This window comes from Tamandua tetradactyla, chromosome 23 (assembly GCF_023851605.1).
Source record: "Tamandua tetradactyla isolate mTamTet1 chromosome 23, mTamTet1.pri, whole genome shotgun sequence".
NCBI classification, from domain to species: domain Eukaryota; kingdom Metazoa; phylum Chordata; class Mammalia; order Pilosa; family Myrmecophagidae; genus Tamandua; species Tamandua tetradactyla.
In genome coordinates this window covers 14,296,305-14,316,602 of record NC_135349.1, presented here as the reverse complement: position 1 = coordinate 14,316,602, position 20,298 = coordinate 14,296,305, and the positions used below count along the sequence as shown (strand labels likewise).

The following is a 20,298-nucleotide window of genomic DNA, read 5'->3' as shown; positions in this document are numbered from 1 at the left end:
CTTGGTGCCCCTTGGCTTGGGGCTGCTTCACTCCAGTCTGTGCCTCTGACTTGATATGACCTTCCTCGGTGTGTCTTTTCTGTCTCTTATAAGAACATTCATTATTGGATTTAGGACTCACCCTAATCCAGGATGATCTCATCTCGAGATCCTTAGCATAATTACATATGGAAAAAAAAAAAAACAATTTATTCCAAATAAGGTCACATTCTAAGGTCCTGGGTAGATGAATCTTTTTTTGAGGGAAGGGGCACTAATCAGCCCACTACACTAACCATAACCTTGACTCATTCCCTACCCCTATGTTTGTGAAGACATTCAAACAGTTCTAGCTGTGTGATAAAGGTTTTGTAAAGGCTTATTTCATCAGAATCTAACCTGGATCATGGGCGATAGACCAGACGAATTTGGAATTAACCAGAAAGACAGAACTGGGAGGTCAGAAAAAAAAAGAAATTTTAGAACAAAGCTCATAGGTTTTAAAGCAGGTGTCCCACATGGGGAATGGGTCAGAAAGCAATGTTGGGACAAAGTTCTCAGACATATGTCCCAGCCATCTGGTGAAGGTAAAAGAGACTCCAGGTGAGTGTTTTTAAAAACCATCTTAATGGACTGAACTCATGATAGTGTGTGAATAGGAGAACATTCTGTAGCATTTCTGTTGAAATGGGCCAAGCTGTTGAGGAAAAGGTATGAGGTTTAATTAGATGGGCTGAAATTCCTTGCTCTGATAGAGTATCTAGCCAGATCTTACTAAACCTCAAGTTCCCTCTGGAAAGTAGATATAATACTGCCTCATCTTCAAAGGAACTTGGAGAAGATTAGAAATCTTTGTAAAGTCAATAAATGGAAGGTACTTAGGGAATGGTAACTATTAATCACATAATAATAAACTATTACTGTAAACAATTTTTTTTAAATTCATTTGCTGAGTGCATATTTGAACGCCTACTATGTGCCAGTCATAGTGTCAGGGCTTCAGCCATAAAATAACTCTATCCTCCTGTGTTTTATAATCTCATAAATGTTATGAAGAGTTTGGCCATGGTTCTCACTTTAATGAGCATAAGAATTACTTGGAGTGCTTGTTAAAAAATTCAGATTTCTGGGTCCTCACCACTGATCTACTAAATATATATCTGTGCAGATACAGCCCATGAGCCTGCATTTTTATCACAACCCCCAACCCTCTTGACTAGATGTTTCTGAAACTGGGGTCTAAAACCTTCACTTTGAGCTGTTGCCATGAGATGGTAAACTTCCTTAATTCCTCTTACTGCCCCTTGCCCCAGTGCTTCCCAGGGATCTTTGGGAAGTAATGAACAATGAGTGCTGTAAGTAATGAGAAGGCAGGCTTCCATCAGCTCTTCAGAGCAGGGAAGAGTTATGGGACTAGGAGCACAACTAATCTCCAAGGCCACTTGCCCATTGGCCATTGCTCCTTGATAAAAGAACTGTCCTCTGTCTAGACCCCAATAAAGCATTGTAGTCATTTGTCTTAGTCTGCTAGGACTGCTATTACAGATACCTGTTGGCTTAAACAACAGGGATTTATTGCTCACAGTTTTGGAGGCTAGAAGTTTAAAATCAAGGTGTTAGCAGGATCAGGCTTTCTCCAAAATCTCTAGCATTCTGGTGGTAACTTGCTGGCAATTCTAACTCAATCTCTATATCCACCACATGGCCATCTTTTTTCCCCATCTGTCTCCTCCTAACTGTGTCCAAACTTCCTCTGCTTATAAGGACACCAGTCATATTGGATTGATGCCCCCCTAAATCCAGTTTGGCTTCATCTTAACTAATAACATCTGCAATGATCCTATTGAGAAATGGATTCACTTTCATAGGACTGGTGGTTGGGACTGGAACATGTCTTTTTGGGGAACATGGTTCAATCCATACAGCCATCCCATTCGCCTAAGGCAGATTAGCACTTGCCTAGCAACTTCCCTTGCATTAGCTGTGGCCATCTATCATAGCTCTGGATAATGAGATCCAAAGGGGAGTCTTCTGGTGAACTTCGGAAAAGATATGCCTCTTTAGTAAAAAGTGATGTGGGAAGAGAGCCCCTTTTGTCCCTCTTTTCTCTGTATGCTGTTGTGTGAAGACCTGGAGTTTCAAATGGCTGCAGCCATACTATGGCCAAGAAGAAGTAAAGGCAAGGAGAGTTGCAGAGATGCTGAGTCCCTGGGAAGAGCTTCTCTTTGGATTTCTTGTTAGGTGAGATAATGACAAGTCTTTATAGTCTAAGTCCCTCTTGGTCCCATATTCTGTTACTGGCAGCTGAAGACACCCTATCTGATAGGCCTAGTCTACAGGGATTTGTCCCCTTCCACCCAGCTCCCTACCCCAGATTTTCTTGTCCTAGGATTTTTTCCCCCCAAATCAGCAGATGAATTTTATTGCATCTTCACAATATCATAAGTAGCATCTTGTTTCCAAGCTGGACAACTCTTAGATCTTATTCATCAGCCTGCTGAACTGTTCCTTTTTCGGAGACAAAGATTCCATCCAAATTTTTCTGATATACTTGTTTTTAACTATTGTGCCTTGCTGAATCAAAGCAGTTGAATTTGAATTTGATGCAAGTCAGTGTCACTTCCTTCAAGAATTAACTCATCTTTCTGGGCTTGAGATTAGGGACAAGCAATGCCTGGCCTCAAATGAACCCTGCGGGATATGTTTTTCACCTAAGAAATATTGGATTTCAACAAAAGACCAGCTCTCCTGAATAACGATGTCAATGGGGAAGTGAGCAGACACAGACCTCGTCTTGTAAAGGAGCCAGTGTCACACCCTTGATCACGTCCTGTAAGTGACAACAGTATGAAGTACTTACCAGTTCCTTTCTATTTTCCCACCGTTTGTGAACAGGAAGCCTCTTCTTTTTCGTCCCAAGGAGATCGAGTTCTGCACATGATTGCGGTCCCTCTGCTGTCCTGAGGCCAGATTGAAGGACCTCTGGGCCCTTCACCATACCTGTGTGTCCCTTCAGAGTGACGTTGACATCTTCTGCAACATCAACCATCTGGCTCCCGAGAAGGGTCTTCCTTCTCACAGTAGATGTGGCAGAGAGGGGACCCGAGGATTTTCGTGCAGTAGCAGTGGTTCTAAGAACCCTTGGGCTAGAACTCCCCAATGGCCTGGGCCCTGTGAGAGCATGGATCTTTTAACAGTTGGGGAAGACATGGAGGAAAGCTGTCACTTTATCTGTAGGGTCTGAAGGGCAAGGGATTAGAGACAGCTTCATCATTTGTAGGGCACTGTGCAAAATAAAGATCTGGCACACTTTACTAAAAAGTTATGAAGAATTTGGAAAGGGTGACCACAGAGCATTACCCAAGAGCAAGGCCCTTCTAAGGATGGGTTCCCCTGTGATGGCACCGGTCACCTGTCCACAGAGCCAGCCCTGCAAGCAGAGGTGACTGAGGATTACTGCCTTCCAGCCCAAATCCAGCCCCATGACTCTCCATTAGTAGGATTTCACATATTGTGGTAGCAAAAGTTTAAGGGAGAGGAAAGAGGTTTCTAGAGTCCTTCCCATCCCACAGAGTTGTCTCCTACTCATTTTTCCGGTAAGACTGTCCCTCTGAAGCTTACGTTCTATTGGCCGAGGTCCCTTAATTTAGTATTTGCTCTGACACCTTTCCCCTTCAAATTTCCACAGGAGGAAAGGGAGCTGGAATTATCGAACCCCTTCCTAGCACCTGGCATTTTCACCTGTATTATCTCTTCTAATCATCACACTAATCTTTAGGGAAAGGATGTTTTATGTCCCTGTTTTACAGTTGAGCAAACTGAGATTCAGCAGCATGACATGAACCGAGGTATGGCGGGGTTGGGATTTCAGCCCGAGCGGGTCTGTTTCCAAAGTGCAGGCTCTTTCCTCCCCCTGGCCCTGCATCTTTCCTCCCCTAGTCGTCATTCCTCCCCTGTAAGGCTCCAGTGACACCCTCTGTTTCCGAGAGAAAGCCCCTTCCCGCCCACGTGAACTGTGAGCCTTCCGTCTTATTTGGCCTTCTCTGTCCACAGCAGGGGATGTTTTAGGAATTACTTTCCACTCTGTTTAATCCCATGGGAGTCATTACCGTGGAGGGTAACAATAAAACAGGCTTGCTGGAATTTCCTGAAGGTAAGGCTCTCCTCTAAACAGTTTCATTGTGCTAAACAGTAATAGCAGAGGCTGATCCTCTCCATGGCAGCTTTGATTGGCTGGGACACCCAGACTGCAGGCTGGAGCCAAGGGTCTCTGCTTCTGTCACAGGCTGTGTTGCAGGCACCCTACCAGTGTGAGAACAAAAGCTGATAAATGCCCTTGATAATCACCCTCCCCCAAGTTTCCAGCCCATCCCATTTCATTCCACAAATATTTGCTGAGTGTCCGCTGTCAGCACTGTACAGGGCAAAGTCCCTGCCCTGGAGGAGCTTTCTATCTAGTAAGTAATGTGAATGTTATGGTACAACAGTAAACAGTAACTGTTTAGAAGAGGGAGGATTCCCTGTAGAAAGGAAGAACTCTGAGTTAGATTTTTAAATGATAGTTTCCAAGCAGGGTGGGGGTGAAGGCTGGGGGGCTTTCTAAGCAAAGAGAATAGGTGTAAAAGGCATGAAGCAACATCGTGTATGTAATAGCTATTACTGTGTAACAACTCGCCGCCAAAACTCAGTGGTTTGAAAAATAATCATCATTTTCATGAGTTTGCCTGTGGGTTAGTGGATTTAGGCTGGGCAGGGTTGAAGGGAGGGTGTGGCTCCATTCGATGTGCCTCTTATCTTCCTCTTGATACCAGACCTTAGCGTGGCTTTGTGATTGGTACCAGCAGAGGCACAAGACAACAAGTGAAAACATGCACGCTGTCATTTCTGCCACATTCTATTGGCCAAAACAAGTTACATGGCTGAGCCCAGAATCAAGGGGTGGGCCTGAAGCCTTGCCCATGATGGGAGGGCATTGCAAAGTTAAATGGCTTAGGGTATGAATACAGGGATGGAAGAAGATTTGGGGCCATTAATGAAATTTGCCAAGGCAGGGTTTCTTAACAGTGGCACTATTGGCATTTTGGGCTGGATAACTTTTTTTTTTTTTTTTTTTTTTTTTGTGAAGAGCTGTCCTGTGCATTTTAGGATGTTTAGCAGCACCCCAGATTTTTACCTGCTAGTTGCCTACATCCTAGAATAAATGTATTCAGGATTTCTGAATGTCCCCTGGGAGTGCAAAACTGCCTCTATTTGAGAAACACTATCCAAAGTATGTTCAGAAAACTAAAAAATCATCCAGAATTGTTGAAGTGGAAGATGTAAAGGGAAGGAAGGAGGAAAAAGGAGCAGAAATGGCTAAAAATTGAGCTGCAGAAGTAGAGAGGGACTGCTTCTTGGAGAGTCCCATATACCTTTAGGTCTTTAAATTTTATCCTCTAGGAGACTGTCAAAATAATACAGGAATCATAGTTTAGAAGGTTGACTCTGCTAAGTGTTAATCTCTTCACCTGCAGCAGCTGACCCCATTGTCCTCAGTGTTAATCAGTGGCCATCCTTGGTGCAGGGCTCTTCTGGGGCTCAGATATGTCAGCAGTGGCAGCTGTCTTGGCCACCCTGAGGTGTAAGGAGTGAGGCCACTCATGCAAAGACTCACACCTCCATGGGCTCCATGCAGCATGGAACACTGGATTATCTCTGCAACTGCATAAAGATTAATGATAGCCCTTTTCTGAAACATTCTACTCATGGGCCTTGAGGAATGCATTGTTCCCATAATTCCTTTGATGGTTCTCATCAGGGAATGATGCAGCTGAGTAATAGCACGCATATAAATACTTCTTTGCCTTCCAGAGAGCATATACTCTTCAGAATTATACACTGCAATTCAGAAATTACACTCACATGTAGAATAATGTGGTTTGGTGTACTTGTTAGAGAGGCTGGCACCAGCCCTTCAATTGTTAAAGATCCCTGGGTCTTTCTATTAGGGCGTGCATTAGCTAGTATTTTTCCAAGTTCATTATTGCTATTTTTATGTATGTTATTTATTTATAAGGCATTGGAGGTACATACAGGTGTAGCTTTATGAGAGAAATATCTTCAGGTTAATTTGGCATTGAAGGTCTTAGCACAGGTTCTTCAAAATCAGAGTTTATTAAAATTAATGTGATGGTTTATAGCACAGGAGCTGCATCACCTTTTATAGTAAATTTTGGCTGAAAGGGACAGAAGTTTTGTGAGAATGGAGTGCTACTGATGGTAGCTTCGGACAGTGGAAACCACCAGTTTCATTTTACCACGGGGGAGCCATAATGTCTCCTGGACCTATTACCATTCCCGTGTAAGGTGATTGGGCTTGAGGGATGAGCTTTGGCTCGTGTGTGGTGTCTCTAAGTCCTCTAAAGCAGTGTTTCCCAAATTTATTAGTTCCTAATAATTGGCAGACACACTTGTTAAACCTTCAGATTCCAAGGCCCCATCTAGGAGCAAGGCCAGGGAATCTGTATGTTATATAAGTACTCCAGGTACTGCTGGGTGACTGGGCGGGTTTGGGAAGAACTAGGTAAGGGCAATCGTTCTTAGATTTGTTTCTTCCTTCTAATCACTGCTGAGAAAGCTTTTTAAAGTCCCGATTCATAGGATCCACTTAAAATCCCTGGGGACAAGTTTCTAGAATCTAATTTTAAAAGCTCTCTACTTGGTTCTATAATCATTTGTCAAAATGTACCTTGAAATCTATCATTTTTCTGCATATATGTTATATTTCACAATAAAAAAGTGTTTAAAATAAAAAAAACTCTCTAGGTGATTCCTCAGGTTTAGGGAGTACTGTTTTAGATTGTCAGTTCCACAAAGGCAGATGTTAAGTTTCCATCTTGTCTACTGTATTGGTTTGCTAATGCTGCCAGAATGCAACGTATCAGAAATGGGATGGCTTTTTAAAAGGGAATTTTTTAAGTTGCGAGGTTACAGTTCTAAGGCCATGAAAATGTCCAAATTAAGACACCAGCAAGAGGTCACCTTCACTCAAGAAAGCCGATGCCATCTGGAATACCTCTGTCAGTTGGGAAGGCACATGGCTGATGTCTACTGATCCTTGTTTCTGGTTCTGCTCCTTCCAGTTTCTGATGCCTGTGGCTTCCTCTCTAAGCATCTGTGAACCTTCACTTAGCTGCTCTGGGACAAAACTCTGGGTTTTATCTCTTAGTTTAGCATCTGCTGGGGCTGGAGATTTCTTCTCTTCAGGTTCTGGCTATTTCTGTGAGTCCTTGCTTAGGGCTATTTCTGTTTCCATCTCCAAACATCTACTTCAGCTCTGAGGTTTCTTCAAACTGTTTCCCCTTTTAAAGGACTCCAGTAAACTAATCAAGATTCACCTTGGACGGTCAGACTCACATTTCAATTTAATCCAAAGGTCACATCCAAAACTGTGTGCATCATATCTCTGTGGAGATAATCTCATCAACAGTTTCCGCCCTACAATATTGAATCAGGATTAAAAGAAGTGGCTGCCCCACAAGATTGGATACGGATTAAAACATGGCTTTTCTGGGGTACATAATAGTTTCAAACTAGCATGTTTAATTTACCATTGTATCCTAATTATGCCTAGAACTGTGCTTGGGTCATAGTAGGTGCCCAATAAATACCCACCATGATTAAAGAAGTCTTAATATATCATGTTTCCATCAGCTTCTTCTCTATTTGCTTTGTGTTATTGTTTTTTATTGTGGTAAAAAATATAGAATGTAAAATTTGCCTTTTAAACAATTTTAAATGCACAATTCGTGGTACTAACCACATTCCCAACATTGTACAACCATCACTGCAATCTATTTCCAGGGTTTTTCGTGGCCTCTTTTCTTTTTCTTTTTTTTTTTTTTTTTGGATGTTAGAAGCATTAGATTAAACACACTTCCTCTCTTGCCCTTTTTCTTAGGAGAAAAAGATGCATTTAACTGCACTCAGGAGTGATGGTTCAGATAGGGATTTAGGGGGTCAGCATATCTGGGAATTTCCATGTCTGTTGGGAAAATATTTGGCTAACAATCCACGGTTTACAAAAACAAGGCAAACAAAAAATAAAAGCCTTTCTTTTCTTATACCCTTGATCTCGAAAGTTCTCCCAGGACCTACCCTATTTCTCTTTGTAATCTAATTACTCTGCCTGGGAACCGCTCTGAGCGGGCTAGAAGAGGAACAGATTTGCAGGACCCGGCCAGTTAGGAGCTGCCCACTTCAGGCAGAACACGTTACTTGGCCTCATCTGTAAAACGGAGATAACACCTACTCACAGGGTTAAAGGTGAAGGGTGTGAAAGCCTTTAGTAAGTGTAAAAAGTGTATGAAGTATAGGTATGTTTATGCAAGATTAGTATCTTCTCTCTTGGGAGACAGTGTACTATAAAAGAGAGCTCAGAGTTTGGTCTCCGACTGAACTAGATTAGAATCTAGATGTGCGTCTTCTAAGCTCTAAGTTACCTGCATTGCAAATGAGAAGATTAAAACCAACAAATAAGGAAAACTGCCTGCTCATAGAGACTTTGATTAGGGAAGGAGACTGTCTCCTGGGCATGCAGACAGGCATTTTGGTTCCAAGATGCTGGTGAAGTGGAGGGCACACTAGCTCCAGCAGTGTGCCCCTTCCATCGCCACCTCTGTCGGGTTCTGACTTACAGTCGGGGGTCAGGGGGAGGGTGGGTAGGGAAGAGAGGATGGAGGCAGGTTGGTATTAATTGCATGTTCCAGATGAGGAAACTGAAGCTCAAGGAAGATAAGTAAATTTGTGCCAGGTCAGTTGAACCCCAAGCAGTCTTGGGTTGTCCCTTATCTTTGTACCCTTCAGACTGCTCTTGGGTAGGCTGCGCCCCCCAGAAAAAGGCACCTATTTACTATCCTAATTGGCAGACCATGCCACTGTCTAGTTCAAGGCTCTTAGTTGAATTCTATTCTACACCCTATGGAGAGAAATGATCTGTGAGGCTGAGGATTTGTCTAAAAAACTTCTAAAAATAAATCGCGTTTCTAGGTCAGCAGCTGTGAGGACCACATTGAACATGACTATGCCTCGGATACATTTAGCCCCAAAGCTTCTCTCCTGTCCTCTACTGCGTCCGTGGTTAAGAGAGGCATTTCCTGTAGACTCTGATCCTGGTCCCACCCCCAGGTTATGGTGTCGGGGCTTGGACATTGCAACGGAAACTTGGGAAAGCAGACGTGGCCAGGTGGCATTATTTCTCTACTCCAGATGGGGAAACTGAGACCCTCAGAGGAGTGAGCTCCCTGCGGTTGTGGCTGTGGATCCTCTGTGTCCTTAGGGCTGGAGCCCTTATGTATGCTTTATTACCTACTTAGCTCTTTGAGAGATGATTATACATCAAAGGTCATTTATCCATGAGCTCCTGGAGAATGAGCACAGATTGTTGAAGTGAACTTCCTAGCATGGGAAGAGTTAGTGACGATTATTATGATGCTGATGAGAATGATGATGAGACTCAGGCTAGGGCCTCATCCAGTCCCCTAACTTCTCCAGATGAAGTGTCTTCCTTTGTTAAGTGAAGATAATGAGACTCCTGCTGTTGTTTGTGAGGCCAATTAACTACTGTCTGGGAAGGACTCAGACCTATAAACACTTTGTAACCTATTCAAATGTAAAAAGCTTGTTGATGAGGACTTTAGTCTGTGAACTTAAGCCACGAGAGCCAGAAAATGCAAATGCTCAGGTCTGCCTAGGGAAGTCAACTTGGCTGGCAACCCGGTCCCGATCTGCTCCGTGATGGTTTTTCTAGTAATTCAAACTCTTTTAAACAAGCAATTAATGGTGCGACGTTAAAAACAAACCAATGAACTAACAAACAAAAGCTTACATGGGATGAGTATAAATTGGTCTTCATCAAGATGTTTTTTGCTATTTATAAAGAATGGCTTGAGGTGTGTGTACGTGAGCATGTGCACACATGCGTGCATGTATGTATGCACACGTGAGTGTTAGATTTGGAGTTCATTTGGTGTCAAGGCCAAAACAGTTATCCAGCAAAACTGCTTTTGGAAATCATGTCATTAAAAAAATAATTTGTAATAAAGCTCCCAGCACAGAAGTTTTGTGTGTACCCAAAGATTTCTGGGTCCTCAGCCTGCCTGCTTGAGCTCAGGATGGAGCCAGGGAAGGTGTCCTCCCCTCTAAATGACCTCGCAGCCATTTTCCCACACCAGAGTCTATCCACCACCTCCTTGGCTTTCTGCTGTGAAGTAATGCCTTTGGTAATTTGCATGTCATTGTTTCTAAAATGACATGATTTCCAAAAGTTTAACATTGTTTAAACTTCGGAACAACCCTGTGAGGTGGGCAAGTCCTATATTTGTCCTCCCTTTTAGAGGTAAGGAAATTGAGCTCTAGAGCTGTGAAGTGCCCTGTCACCAACTTTATAGTGCACAGTCCTTTTTATAACAACATTTACGATGTTCCCTTGGGTGGAGGAAACTCCCCAGTGATGCTGGTGCTTGGACCAAAATGGGACCAAAATGACAGAAGTGCTAGGAGACTTTTGTTCTGGATTATGGCAAGAACTGGATCAGACAGGGCACTCTCCTGGATATGGATTTGAGTTTGGGGATCCCTAAGCTGTTGTCTGGGGATGGCTGACATGTCTTGAGCACTTTAAGAGTGTGAGCTTTGTGCTAAGATGTACAAGATAGCTTAGTGGTTGGTGAGTGTGAAAGTTTGAGTCCTGACTCTATTTCACAAGTTATTTAACTTCTCTGTGCCTCTCCTTTATCTTCTGTTAAAAAAAAAAAAAAAGTACTAACAATACTATTCCTAATAACAACTATGACAGTATGTCCCTCATAGAGTGTGAAGATCAAACGAGTTCATACTTAGAGTTCTCAGAGGTACCCCCGCCCCTGACAGTCTCAAGGCCACACGGTGAGCGATAGGCAGAGCTGGGACGCACGTCCAAGTCCTTCCACAGCTTGTGCTCTTGCACCTCCAACCCCTTCTCCTCTGAGACTAAACACGTGTGCGTGCCAAAACACCAAGGCTCTGTGTCATCCATCTATTCATTCAATAAACATTTACTGAGTGCCTGCTGAAAGCCAGGCCCAGCTAAAGACCAGGAATAAGGTCCAATCGCAGATAAGATGCAGCCTCTGTCTCTGGAATATGGGGCATGGGTTTTGGCTTTTGCAACAAGAGAGGCTAACATGGCAATGCCATGTGATCAGTACTACAATATAGTATTGTGGTTTTAAGTGCTACAATATAGTACTGTGGTTCTAAATACTACAATGGAGGGAAGCTAGGATGCTGGGAGCTTGGAATGGGGGTACCCAACCCAGTCCCTGAGCTGAGCCCTCAAAATGGATCAGAAGGCCAGGAGAAGGAGGTGCAGAGTGGCTAGAGGCCTTGTGCCAAGAGGAATCCACAACGTGAAGGAGCTGGGGAGCCAGAGGATAACACTTTGAGGACTGACTTAAGGGCACTGGGGGAAGCTGCAGAGAGGCCAGGCCGGAGAGTGTATGGAGTCCAGAGCACAGGGCCTGGGGCACCAGCCAAGAAATGTGAGCTGAAGGCAGTGGCCCCTCATCAGATTCACATTTTTGAAATATCAGTGGCTGCTGTGTGGAGAACAGAAAACCGGAAGCAGGGAGACAGAACTCGTGGCTATGACTGACACCTGGGTGAAAGAGAAGGGGGCCTGAATGAAGGTGATGGATGGGGGCAGGAGAGAGGTACTTGGATTCCAGGACCCTCCTGTGAGGTTGACACGGAACCACCCAACTTTTGAAAAGGCCTATTAAGCTGCCCTTGGCTGACTTCCTTTGCCTTTCAACTATATTTAACCAGATTTCATGCTGAAAACCATTTGGTGTGAATGGATGAGGCATAGGGGTGGAGGCTGTCCTGCAGCCTCTCTTGGGGAAGCTTGATTTAACCCAGGGGCTTAGATCTTCAGAGGGGCCCGGTGAGCTGGAGGACATGTACTGCCTCCCTGTGGAAGGCTCCTGAAGCTGAAAACGAGAGGTTGGGAGAGGGTTTGGAGATTCTGAAGACACCGGAGGCCACCCAGAGGCCCTCTTCTCACCCTGGGCCTGACATCCCCAAAGCCAGAGGTTGCACAGCACAGAGATGGAAGAGGCTTCCCAGGACTAGACATTGCTTAGGAGAGGAAGATACTGCAGGGGCACGGGCCTAGCTTATTGGGGACCACCCTGTCTTTGCCCAGGATTCAGCCCAGTAGGGGGCTGCTTCACAGAGCCCTGACCCAGAAGAGCCCATTTGCAGCATTTGCCAATGTCCGCGGTATAAATCTTCTCAAGCTACTACTGTTGTGACGTCACCAAACACAGAATTGGGAAGACATGTGCAGTGACACATCATTATATCAAACTTCTATCATACAGACACAAGAGCTGTAAATTACCTCAAGGACACAGATTGTAGTAATGGTATCATGTACTAAAATAGAAAGTAGTGATGCGTTTTAAGTATTATCACTTTTGTTTTCATTTAATTATAAGTGTATGTAATTTAATTTTTAATAATGACTGTGCAAGATTCCTTGTAAGAGCTGACTCCAGCGCCCCACTGCCTGAGAACAAGTTTTGGCCATGTTTGACCATTTTTGTTGTATCACCTCGTGGGCTGTTTTTATGTCTAGGGGTTGGCTTAGATGGTTTTCCCATTAGCTGGCGTTCAGGAGCGTGTCTGCTCCTTTGCCTGAATGTTGGCCTTTGATCCTTTGCATTCAGTTGTTTTCTGGGAGCTCTGACCGCTCTCCTTCAGAGGGTCTCAGTCCGATTCCTCTGACTTGCACACCCCATGGCCAGGCCGACCACAAGTCCTTGTCCATTCCTGAAATTTCTCCTCCACAGGCTCCCAGCACTGCCTCTTCCTTCTGTCCCCAAACATAAGTCAGGTTTCCTTTCCTTCCAAGCGGGACTGCTATAGTGTCTGCCCCGCGCCGGCCTTCCTTTGGTCTCTCTCCTCCGCCCCAGCCTGCCGGCGGAGCAGGGCTCCCCATCACCCTTCTGATCACGCCCCTCCTCTGCTTACCATTCCTCGGTGAGACCCGCTCATCAGATCACCGCAGGCTCCCTGCGCTTTTGCCAGCCCCTCCTTACCCCTCTCAGCTCCGCAGGGCGGACCCAGCCGGCGCAGGCGGAAGGGTCTCCGTGCTTATTACACAGAGGCGGGGCTCACGCTTTGTTTGGTGCATCGCATTTTTGTTGGGCGGACCTCCTGGCAAAACCCTCCTGACTCAGTTCTGTAAAGTTTCTCTTCCTTCTGATCTGACTCACCTTCTGGGGTAATTAAAACATTTTAATCAGCACAGAAGGCGAGAGTCAGAGGCGTGGAGATCACAGTCCCAGCGCAGATGAGTCTGGGCAGATGTGAGTGTGAACCCAAGGGCTTTTTTGTACACACAGGCTGAGTTCCTGTTCTGAAAGCAGGGGTGGGGAAGACACCAAAACCACCGGCGAGAGTGAAACATTCAGCCAAACCGGCGGATTGGACATGACTTACATACACAAGTGAGTGTGAGTATTGCTGGTGAATGCACTCGCACACTGCATTATGGGGGTGCAAAAGCAGGGGCATATTAAAAATATCGAACAGTGAGTTCAGTAATCAAAAGTGTTAATCTTTTGAGAGCTGGATCAGGGGTGTTCTGGGGGTGTAGGGGAAGGGGTGGGGTCTCTAAGGAGCTGGGTGGCTTCTATTTACTGCTTGATATGAAGTATCTTCATGACTTGTATGACCACACAGCTATTTACCATTTGATTATCAGTCCCTAGAGGTAGGAACTATCAATATACCCATTTTACAGATGAGGTATATTAATAAAGTTCAGATTTGGCTTTGACTAACAGAAAACACCGAATGTCAGTGGTTTAAGCCCATAAATGGTCTTAATCTTTCACAGAGACAATGACAGTACCGAGAAGGGTTACTGAGGGCTGGAATGTTATGGCCTTCCTGGAGGAGAAAGCTTTTTTTTGGTTTGTTTTTTGAAATTGAAGGATGGGTAGGATTTGAGTAAATGGGGGAGAAGAGGATGGAAGGGAAAAGGCACAAGAGCCTGAAGAACGGCTTCTCCAGAAATGCTCCCTCAACCCATCTCTGCGCACCTGTGCCCTTTTCCTTCACTGTCCTTACTACAAGACATTATCATGATTTGTTTGCATTTTAAGGGAGGGATTTTACATCTCACCTAGGACCTAATACAAAAAAGATATGTGATAAATGTTAACCGATTGAATGGATAACTGAAAGAAAGAAGGGTTACAAAAATAGACTTCAGAATACATGGCTGGCTCTGCTGGTTGGTTCCTATAAAGCCCAGCCTCCCCACTTCCTTCCCCTATGCTTGCCTACACTATGGAGGGTAAAAAGCAAAATCCTCACTCTCCTGCTTTCTGACAGCTAGGGGAGGCCATGCTCAAAGGTCTGGCCAAGGAGAAACGAGCAGAAACCCTATTGGGGGGATTTGAGGGAAAGCTTTTCTTTAAAAAGAGATACCAACAGTGATGTCATGCCTCCTTATCTTTTGGTGCTTTGGAGGTTGGCGTGACATCTGGAGCTATGGGAACCATCATGTGACCATGAGGAATGAGCAGGAGAATCACAGAGATGTTATTCCTGTCATTGCTGAGATGCTGGAGTGCTACCAGGCACCACCTGTCTCTGGATTTCTTGTGATGCAAGAAACATAGACCCCTGTGTGTGTAAGCTAATTGGTGTAGGCCAGAGGCTTTCCAGCTGATACAAATATGATCCTTTCTTTGGCTTATTAATTCTTATTTGGTCTTCATGGAGTCAGTGTAGAAGACACTTTAGTCCACCAATATTTGTTGAATGCTACACTGTACCAAGCTCTCTGCTAGGTCCTGGGGTTTCAGTGGCTTCAGGGAGTCTTCCTGTCCCTCCTAAGACTGAATGAGGTGTTCCCTGTTTGTGCTCATACAGCGGTTTATACTAATGCGCTTGTGCCATTGATCACCTGTATTACCACTTACATATATAGATTCTCCATTTGATTCTGAGTTTCTTGAGGACACAAATCAGGCAACTGAGCATTTCTATGTGCCCAGTGCCCAGGGCAGTGTCTGCCCCACTCCCACTCCCACCCCCACCCAAAGCACTCAATTGTTTGAATAAATTACCGAATGAAAGAAGTTCCCTTTCAGGCCAGTCCAGGGTTGCGCCAGCAGGAGGACTCCATTTCTTAGCTCCTCTGTGTGTAGGGGAATGTGGGTCCCTCTCAACACACCCCCCCCCCCCACATATGCACACACGGACGCACACATGCACATGCACGTACTAATGAGAGCTTATTCCACTGGCCTGAGCTCTGGCAGGGCTCACCATTATGGTCTCACCTGAACCAGACGTGTGGAATGGAGACGGGAAGCCAAGGCCCTTTATAAAATTAATTATGAACAGGCACTGAGAAGCCACTTCAGAGATGCTGGCAGCTGGGTTCTTAGCCCTTTTGGCTGGAGGGATTGGACACTGCTGGGAGGAGCAGTGTAGGTAGAAATAAGCTAATTAGGCCTGGCATGTGGCTGTGTTTTGAGAGTGTCCTGAGCTCCTGTGGTCCTTTTGCTGTCTCTGACCGCCTGCGAGAGGTCACACCTCTGGAAGAACGAGCCCTGGGCAGTTTGTTGCTGCTGCCACACAGGGGCGGGGAATTCACGGGGTAGGGAAGGGATTTGAGTAGTTCTGTTTGGAACATGTTTGCTTTCAGCACAGACTGGCAGCTCAAACAAGGAGAAATTCCCCTTACTCTGAACTGAAGTTTACTTTAGCAGTTTTTCACAGTGTTTGGCATCTGGGATGCACATTTCCTACTTGCACTAAGGAGCGCTTTCCCCTCAAGCAGAGAGAGCCTGCCTGTGCAGTGATGAGAGCCAGGCCAAAGCATCAGGCAGCCTGAAAGTGATCCCTGGGATCTGCCAGTACCTGCTGTGCACTCATAGGTAAGTTACTTAACCTTTCCGAGCCATAAAGGCCCTATCTGTGAAATGGGTCCCTAGTAATTCCCTCAAAGGGCTGTTTTGAGATGAAAGAAGTACCTAAAAAGTGCTTAGTGCTGGGCTTGGTATGTTGTAAATTCTTAATTAGTGGTAACTAATATTATCATTATTTTGGTGATCATTGTTCATTTCAAGTAATATAGACTAACTCTCTTCCTCTGTGTGTGTGTGTGTGTGTGTTGAAAACATATGGCTATGTATCCTTTTTTGAACTTCCAGACTTGAAATATCTGCAGCTGATTTTATGAACAGTGTTGAAGACTTCTTTGGACAGTTTTCAGATCTCCTTCAGCGGTGTGTTTTGATTACTAATGGGAGCTTGCATTTATTGAGCCAAGCACATGCCGAATATCATTTAATCTTCATAAACAACTCTACAAATCTCTCTGCTTTGGAGAAAATCAAGATCCAGAGAGGTTTGTATTTGCCCAAGCCCCTGCAGGATTCATTCCCAGGCAGTCCCCACCCAGAGTTCACACTCATAAGCCCCTCTGTACCACTCTGTATTCCACAAAGCTGCACCCTAGTGCCTTCTTTACTGTGTGTGTGTGTGTGTGTGTGTGTGTGTGTGTTGTGCAGGTCTTGTTGAAAAGGCAACCTTCTTCTCTTTTAACTTCATTTGAACTATTGACTCTGCTGGCTTGCTGAGTTGCTCCTTTTAGTTCAGATCAGCTTGTTCTTTTCTCAAAGCCAGCATCTTGCACAAAAGCACTAAGGAGCCCAAGGATTGCTGAATATTTAACATTCATAGGCAACATGCCACAGTAACCAAAAACACTTGAAACATGACCCAGACAAGAAGGCGGGAGAAGGAGAAGGCTGCAAGAGGGAGGTCCCGTCGGACGCTGGTGAGGGGAGGTGTCAGTCAATCACTTCTCATAAACGTTGAGGAACCAAGGAGCTGACAGCTTTGTTAGGTTAGAGAAACACAAGCCAGTGCTATTGTTCACATCTGCCAATGGTAACTGCCTTGGCAATAGAGTTTGCAAAGCCCCAAACAAAAGAGCTATTGATGGAGATGAGCCTCTGGGTGAGGGCATGGATGCTGGAGACATAATTAGACAGATAGTGCCTTGGAATTAGAGCCCAGTGTTGCAACAAAAATGAGGCCAGTAGCTCATTTCTTGTCCTTGAATCCCTCCTTTATATAGAAGGTGGATGGCCTGGAATGTCCCAATGTGAGGGTCAGATCAAGAAATACTTGACTGCGGTGGAGACCCTTAGAGAAGGGCAAACTCTTTACTTGTGATCTGAATTTTAGATCTTAGCTTGCTGGGGTTTTTTTCATTTTAAGCCAGCTATAAACATTTTTTCTTCCGGCTGTAACTTGTAGGAGGTACATGGACCATATTTCCTTCTTAATTGTGGACCGAGAGGTACAAATTTGCTGAATGGAAATATAATGCTTGTGGATTGAATTGAATTGGGTTGTCAAGTTACATTCAAGAAAATGTTCTTTAGTAGGGAGCGGGAGCAGGTACCTACGGCCAGAGTTCTTGGCTGGAAAGATGAAAGCACAGAGAAATAGAAATATGCACAGTGTACAATCCTACTGGGGCTGGCAATTGCATAAACCAAGGCAAATAGTTAATGTGCTTGGAGAGAGAAATCAGCTTGGAGATAAAGGGCCATTCCAATAACACCCCGAATCTATGAAGGCATGAAAAGAATAAAGAATGATTTTGGTTTAGTTTAAATGTACATGTCTTATATGGGAGAAAAAGGGGTGCCTTTGATTGACTGACTCTAAGAAATAGTTCTATGAGTCGCAGTAGGAAGGAAGTAGAACACCCAAGATTGCATTAAAAGTAGACTCGCAATCAATAACCAAACTTGATGGATTAGATTGTGGGGGTAAGAGAATGAGGATGTAAGCACAGGAGCATATGCTCTGTAAGGATCCTCAGCTATGTGTGTGTCCACACTCTCAGGGCTTAGGGAGGGAGGTGGGGGTTGTGGCAGCCAGCTGGAAACAGGAGATGCCTCCATGGGGTCTCTTGTGAACACGAGTTGCTGAGACTCAACGAGTGCTTATATATGAGACAATTTCCCTGTAATGTTCCCTAGTCTGGGCCATGGAATTTCACTCCCAGTGATCAGTTTGGGGATGTCTCAAGGATTTCGTCTTTTTCTTTCTCATAGGTTTGGAATTTTGATAATGGTGATTGTGGCTTGTGGTTTCTTCAGCATCTCACATGGATTTCCCTGCTGCCTAATGTATGACAGAACCAAGAACGGTTTTGTACTGAGTTTGTACAGCCTCCCAAATTGAGGAAGAGAAACACATGTGCAAAATGGAGAAGGAAAAGGCAGGCACATAGTTGTGGGTGGGTGACTGAAGAGACCTTGTTGCAGGGGATACTTTCACCCAGATCAGAGCTCTGGCCTTTGGAAGGGAAGAAAGACTGGGTGGGGTCTTTCTGAGTGGTATCTCCAGGCATTCATCCAAGCCAGTCCCCTGAAGATAAGTGACAGAGCCATAGCCGTCAGTCTAATCTGCTTTATCTGCTCAGGTGTAACTGTTTAACTCCATACACACATAGATTATTATTATTATTTTTTGGGGGGTGCATGGTCCGGGAATCGAACCCGGGTCTCCCGCATGGAGCATGCATAAATTTTGGAGTTCCAAATGAGGAAATGCCAAGTATGCTCAAAAACAGTAAGTTGCCTGAATGAATACGAGTGGGAGCATGTCACTGTGTGGCAGTGTCCCCTAGGTGGAGGTGAGGGGCCTAGGCTTCCCTGTGCCTCAAAAAACATCGGTTTTCACTTTTGAAAAATAGTACCAGAAGTTGGTGTATGAACAAGTTTACTCTAAGGTACCAGAGCCAATGACTTGTTCATAAGTAACGAGGGTTGACTTGCTTTTTTAGTGGCTCTTCCTCTAAAAAAAAACAGGGACTGATTAACCTTTCTGGGTGCTCCTTCTCTAGGTGTGTAGTAAAGAAAGAAGATTTCAAGACTGCAAAAGATCAGAATCAGCAGTTCAGGGCCCTGGAATCTGCATTTTACCGAGCACTACCCCCAGTCCACCCACGGAACTAATCATACTTTTAAATACTGCTCTAAACTCACCACCTCACTCCTTTGATGGGCCAACCACCAGTTCATTGGGAAACGAACCTTCTGTGTGATGGAAGGTGTGGGCAACCAGAGCGCAGGCATCCTGGGTGAGCAGCTGCCCGGGCAGGTCCTCTTGCTTCATTTCGCAGTGGTTCTTCGGAATCTAGGCCAATGCTTCCAGCTTCTGGAGGAACCGCTCAGAGATATATGCTGGCAGAGTCTCTGACATCCAGCTGGAGACTAGCGTCACATTAGGTAGATACGTTACATGCATCTCTTTTAGGTTGAATAAATTGATTCTTGGGGAGACGTACCAGGTGGAGTGGACGGCAGGATGAACTTTTTGGCCTTGAGATCAGGACACCTGGCTCTGGCCTGACTCCGTGAACTGGATAGTCTTGCTCCCCTCCATCGTAGCTGGAGTTTACTTTCTAGTGGGACAGGTAGATACTAACCAAGGCTATCCACAGGTAAGGGTGATTCCAGATGATGGAAAGGGCTAAGGAGACAATATTGCAGTGTGCCAGGATAGGGGAGAGGGTGGGACATGGGGGAGGGCCAACACTAGACAGGGGGCCTAGGAAACCTTCTTCATCTGAGGACACATTTTGAACAAGATGCTCAAATGAGGGGCAATCTAGTGCTCCTGACAATCAGGGCACATACGTGGCTTCTATTTACTGAGAGGCCAGCCACTTGCCTTGGAGTGGTAGACATAGTGCGGTCCTTAATCTCCTGCCACCGTCACCCTTCAGCCCTGACCTTGGAACAGCATGTGTGCACATGTATGCACATGGGTGTGGAGCAAATTCCCCTGGTGACAAGAAGTCACAGCGAGGGTAGGCCTGTTTTGCCAAGCAGGATGTGGAAAGAGTGGCTGGATGTCAAGCAAAGCTTGGTCCTGCAGGAGGTTTGGTAAAATTCAAACTCAGAGATGGAGAGGGTAGCTGTGGAGAGTGTGCTGGGATTATAGCCAGAAGACAATTTCAGCTCTGCCACTTGCTAGCCATCTGCCTTTGGGAAAATCTAAGAACTACCCAGAGCCTCAGTTCCCTCTGCTTAAAATAGGAATAATACCAAGTGTAGAGGGCTGTTTTCATGGTTCAGTGAGAGGACAAGTGCAAAGCACCTGGCAGAGTGCCTGGCCTGTAGTAGCTGCTGATTAAATGTGTCCTCTTTCCGCTCCCTCCCTTTCCCCCTACCCACCTCTCTCCCT

At 45.1% G+C, this 20,298-nt stretch overlaps 1 long non-coding RNA gene across 16 annotated transcripts in view; it reads left to right on the top strand.

Annotated features, from left to right (window-relative positions):
* The window catches only part of LOC143667142 (uncharacterized), a 142,311-nt gene that overhangs the window by 101,532 nt on the left and 20,481 nt on the right, over positions 1-20,298 (top strand). For 7 of the 16 annotated variants that reach the window (XR_013167883.1, XR_013167878.1, XR_013167872.1 and 4 more), the window contains 5 exons: positions 13,407-13,511; positions 15,863-15,959; positions 16,236-16,432; positions 18,159-18,325; positions 18,953-19,337. This is a non-coding gene — a long non-coding RNA (uncharacterized LOC143667142). Of the gene's footprint in view, positions 1-13,406; positions 13,518-15,859; positions 15,960-16,235; positions 16,433-18,158; positions 18,344-18,952; positions 19,338-20,298 lie in introns of all 16 variants that reach the window. The other 9 variants (XR_013167887.1, XR_013167885.1, XR_013167884.1 and 6 more) reach the window with 8 other exon arrangements.